The sequence below is a fragment of the Pseudopodoces humilis genome, chromosome 2 (assembly GCF_049639895.1).
Source record: "Pseudopodoces humilis isolate 2021_Gansu_Grassland_sample_001 chromosome 2, ASM4963989v1, whole genome shotgun sequence".
NCBI classification, from domain to species: domain Eukaryota; kingdom Metazoa; phylum Chordata; class Aves; order Passeriformes; family Paridae; genus Pseudopodoces; species Pseudopodoces humilis.
Genome location: NC_142201.1, coordinates 63,985,676 through 63,991,452, shown reverse-complemented (window position 1 = coordinate 63,991,452; position 5,777 = coordinate 63,985,676).

The window sequence follows — 5,777 nt, the reverse complement described above, 5'->3', positions numbered from 1 at the left end:
TGATGGAGGGTCAGGTTCACTCGTGGTGCCTTCTGGCAGGAGTTGCTGAGAAAAGACTCTCCCCAGAAGCACTTCTGGGCTCTCTCTTGGAAAACATTCATTAGAGAGGTCTGGTCATCCCTGGAGCAAACTAAAAATTCAGCAGAGAAGAGCTGGGGACCCATACTCAGCCCCATTCCCTGCCCCACATAAGTTTAGCTGTACTAACATACCAAGAGTCAGCACTTTATTTTCACCAAAACGGTATTACCAAATGAGCAGAAAAGGAATTACATGAGTCAAATTCAACATTGCACACACTCTCTTCCTGCCAGGAAGCAAACATTCCCATCAAATAGTTTAATCCAGATTAGAAATATATATATATAAATCTGGCAGAGAAGGAATCTTAAGTGTCTCAAGTCAAACTGCCTCCTGGGACTTCTCCCAGGAAAGTCAGCTTGTGCCCCACCTCCCACTCAAGATCCCATCCAGAATTATGGTTTCATCTTGTGCAAAATACCCAAGGTTTTTGGCAGAATATTTGAAAGTTAATACTGCAGCACAATAATGGAAATTCCTCTCTTTTTAATGGGATTTTCTACCTGGCTAATAAACAAATTGCCTTTTAAATGGAAGCTGCCTCTGAGTTTGTTCTCCTGCTGGATTCCAGCCCAGCTGACCGAGAAGGAAATTCCAGAGAAGTTCTGTTCTCTCTGACAATGATCAAGCCATGAATTGATGTGTAATGGTTTATTTACTTATTTATATATTTATTTGCTTGCTTACTGACTTGCCATAGTTAATCTCTGTTGCATTGCTACCTGCTCTCTCTCCCCATTGGTTCAAAAGGAATGTTGTACCTTGGGTTGTTTTTTCCCTCACAGTACTTCAGCCACCCAAATCTCTTGGTGGTGGTGTGTCCTGTCTTCTAGCCCTGAATATACTTTTCTGCCATAATCGTCCTTTATCTGCCTTAGGGTTAACTGTTGCAGTCCTTTTTCCCTGGAGGTGAGGGAATGGATAGACAAATGGAGGCAACAATGAAAGCAGCAGGGCTGCACACCCCAGCAGGGTAAAATGCTGGCTTAACCAGCACTGCTTTAGACAATTACAGTTTCTTCCCAGTTACCTCACTGGTTAAAATCTCTACAGGTCATTGCTGTGCTCTGTAGTCACAAGCTTCTCTGACAAAGAGTTATACATTTTAATTTATCTGTGAGAAAACCAGCACAGCAGCAGTGCTTCTGAATGTAGACGATAATTCATTCTGGCACTGTGCTGTGCTGTGTTAACATGAAAGTGCACTGCTGATTTTGTTTATTTGTTTTGTGTAAGGAGATTGATGCTAAATTTACCCCTGCAAATCCAACAGGATCATTGTGGTTTAAGATAATTGCATAGCTTAGCATAGTTGTAAAACTGCAGTTGATTCTGGCACTGGGAGACTGCCTTTGATGAGTCTCAGGTTCATCTCCTGGAATGGAGTGCCAGTTTGTCCCACGATCCATCATTTATTTATTTAAATCTAAAATAATCAAGACCGGTTCCCAAGGCCCTATGGAACTGCCATAATAAATTATGCAAAAATACCGTCAAGTTAAGCCTCAGCAGTTCAGCCAACTATCTACCTCCACTGTTAGCTGGAATGTGTGTCTGCCTCCTCTGAAAACCCTCTTACATAAAAGCCTTTTGCAGTGTGCCTGGAAAATCAGCAAATTTGGTATCTTTAAAAGAGACGGAGGAAAAATTTCCACAACCATCACATATAACACTTTGCGAGTGCTGTGCTATTCCCAGTTACTGGGAACTTCTGAGGAAAGGCCATTTCTTGGTGTTGCAGACCCAGTCCACAGAGGACCTTACTGTGCACACAAAACTGAGTGAGAGGATGAGACTCTCTTAATCCAAACACAGAGACTAAGGAAAACTGCAAGGGGTGACCATAGATAAATTCTTTCTGCTTTCCCAGGAAAGCACCACAAACTCCAAGAAGACTCTGAAGCACTGAACACAGCTCCTGAGGTACCAGTACCTTATCTGTGTATTGAGTCTGTGTGGCAAGGTTTTGGTTTGGGATGCTGCACAGGTGGTTTCTGTGAGAAGCTGCCAGGTGCTTCCCCATGTCCGACAGAGCAGATGCCAGTTGGCTCCAAGACGAACCCGCTACTGGCCAAGGCCAAGGCCATCAGATAGTGCTTCTCAATAAAAGAGTTAAGAAAGGAAAAAAACAACAGCAACTTCAGCTGGAGAGAGGAGTGAGAATATGTGAGAGAAACAGCCCTGTAGACACCAAGGTCAGTGGAGAAAGAGGGGGAGGAGATGCTCCAGGTGCCAGAGCAGAGATTCCTCTGTGGCCTGTGATGAAGAGCATGGTGAGGCAGCCGTGGCCTTGCAGCCCACAGAGGTCCACAGTGGAGCAGGTATCCCCCTGCAGCCCATAGAGATGTGTGATGAACTGTCTGCAACCCCATTCCCTGCCTTCCTGCACTGCTGGGGGAGAGAAGGTAGAGAGTTCAGGAGGGAAATTAAACCCAGGAAGAAGGGAGGGGTGGAGGGAAGTTGTTGTAAGATTTGGTTCTATTTCTCATTATCCTACTAGGATTTAATTGGCAGTAAACGGAATCAATTTCCCCAAGCTGAGTCTCTTTTGCCCGCAATGGTACTTGGTAACATAATTGCCCTTATCTCAACCCATAAGCCTTTTTTTAATATTTTCTCTCCCCTGCCCAGCTCAGTAGAAGAGTGACTGAGCAGTGGTGGGCACCCAGCCAGGATTAAGCCACCACATACTCCCAAATATTCTGTCTGGATTTCAGTTGTTGAGCTGCATGAAGCGTGTTTACCAGCATCTAACCCTGAGATAGCCATCACGTGGATCACGTTGTCAGTGTTTGTACCCAAGAGGGAAGGCAGTGTGTGTCTCATGAGACACATATTATGAAAACTGGTTAAGAGGAATGCTAGCAAAGGAAGAAGAAAATTATAAATAAAGTAGGCTTAAAATAGTGAAAATATTTAAACTATTATTTTTACTGTAGAAGCTCTAAACTCTCAGTTCTTTCCCTAAAGCTTATGTCCCTAGTATCTCCTGAATAACTTCCCAGAATATCCTATTTCTTCCTAGTCTTCTTCACTACTGTGGCAAAAAGATCAGCTGTCACAAAATACTATTAAATTCCTTTAGCCTCCAAAATGCTTGGCTGTGTCTAGTCTGCCTGTTGGCACTTCTCTTTGTTATCTAGTGACTCCTGTGCACATGAATTGTCTGGAAAAATGCTTGTCAGCCCATTTCAAAATCACACCAAGAATTTCTTGCAAAAATACAGTACAATTTTAGCAATTTCAGTTGCAGGAAGCACCTTCTGCAATCAACAGAGATCAACAGACCATGTCCAGCCAAGGACGCTGCCCATCCAAAAAAGCTCTTGACTCAGGGGACTCCAGATATGAGATGAGTCTCAGCCTGTTTTCCATGTGCACCTTTGGTTTCCACAATGTCTGTGCCTTGGGATGGATTCTACAAAAAGTCCAGGCTGACTATGGGCCCAGTGGAAATAAAGCACCTTTCTGAAATCTGGTTCCAAAACACAAAAAAGGGAAATGTAATGGAAACTTGAGTGAATGGAGGCTAGACTTTAGCTAGATCACTAAGTCCCGTTTTTCCAGATCTCATGTCTAGACCTCACAATACCAAATAGAATCAAGTACAAACACTCTCAATTACAGAGCTCAGTACAAACACCTTAAATTATAAAGCAGTTGCACTCTCTTTGCAAATCATCCTTAGCCAAGTCCACATCCCAAATGGGTTCTGTTTTTCAGAGTTTCAGTAAAGAAGCAGCCTCATGGGAAAGCTAAACACCCTGAGACCAATATTAAATATTGTGTGATATTAGAAGGTCACATACCCTCCTCAGTATTTTCTGAAGGAAAGATTCCTTAGAATGGGGAAAAGTAAAAGGCTGTAGGATCACTTGTAGACATCCTATTAACTCAGGCTGTATATTGAATTTTCTAACATGGCATTGCTGAAATCTCTAAAACAACTCAGCTTTCAAAACTTGCAAGACTACTAAAACAATATTCAAGGATCAGGGAGCACAATCCAGGAGCGGAAGTGGAAGAGTCTGTAATTGGTTTTGATGCAATTACCAGCATGCATAGTTAAATCATACGTGAACATGCTGTATGTGCACCTAAGTTGTGTTTAAGCTTCTTTTCTTATGGAAAGGCAATGACTGGTCTGCCTTTTGCATAGGTGAATACAATTTAGACATGTCCATAGGTAAAGCAGACACAGCAGCTGGAGGATTAATTAAACGTTTGCCTAACTACGTAAACAGACAGTGATACATCTTCATAGCATCTGGCAGTTTAACCATTCACTAGTCATCCTATAATTAGCATGCTGATGAATTAAATAGAATCCTGTTCTAATGTAGTGCCAGATGGTCCTTCTGACTTACAAGGGGAATGACAATCTCTGTCATGTTTACTTCAAGGGTAGCAAAACAGCCAAAAAGATCCTTCTTCGACTACAACACTGATGATATAGGAGGTTGCATTTGCTGTCCACAGAAAGCTTTAAGTGTTGCTATATGAAGTAAGCAAGGTTCAGGAACTTTGCATGAAAAGTATGCTTGACTTCCCTTGTTTATTTCTGCTATTTGGTAAAGACATTAGCTGTTTGCTGTGTCTGCAGAAGAACTTTGTGTAAGACAAATAAGCACCATTCCCAAGGTGCTGTGGAACAGGAGGAGGTGGAGAATACTGAATAGTGCTCAGAGAGGTCTGCTCTGCAGCAAGGCCTGTGAGATGACCCCTGGCCACCTCAGTGGAGCTTTAAGTTAGTCCAAACATTACACAAGTGATTCTTCACTGTAGTTCCATTCACTAGAGAAATTAAATTTACAAAGCACCTAGTAAAATGGCAAGGACAATAAAATAAGGAATATCCATAGAAGAGAAACTAAAATACAGAGATACTGACATATTTGCTGTCAATAAGTAAAGAAAATTATTATGTAGCCAGCAGAGAATTTCAATAAACTTCAGTATCATTCTGGAGTTTATAACAGACTTTAGTAGAATTATTAGTCAGATTACAGCAATCTTATTATCAAAGAATGTCTTGTAACTAAGAACCTCTGGGAGAAGATATTGTGCATGACAGATAAATCTCGGTGGTTCTTTCATTTTGAAGCTGGGTGCAGCCTGCTAGACCCAAGTCTCCTTCATGACAGCTACTGATCATGTTCCAGCTGAGCTCCAGCCAACATTCTGAACATTAAAACTTGCTGACTTGTTTTTACTCAGCCTATCTCGGTACAATCCTTTTCTCTTAAATAACAAATTATACTGTCAAAATGTCAGCGTGGGGACCCTGTATAGACTGCTACCTTGTCAGCATAAGCAACACGCTCCACGGTAATATCCTAAATCCCCTGCTACAGAGAACAATTTCTTTTAACTTCAGGATCTTCCAAACCGTATCTAGACTGATGGAGATCTCAAACTACTTTTATGGGCTCCTGCAGTGATTCTGACTTTGACCATTGCACAGTGAAGATTAGTGGTCCGTGTAACAGCGAGACTGTGAAGGTGCAAGGCCATGCTGTGCCGTGCACCAACAGCATCACCTTCAGGCCGGTGCCATGCTGCACTTCTGCCTCCGTGCAGGGCAGATTCAGTCGGGTGATGATAACAGAGGAGCCTATGGGCAGCTCCCACTCCATACCAGTGATTACACATCTGTGTGGCCTTGCCTTTATCTCACAGCACACCAAGAAGTTCTC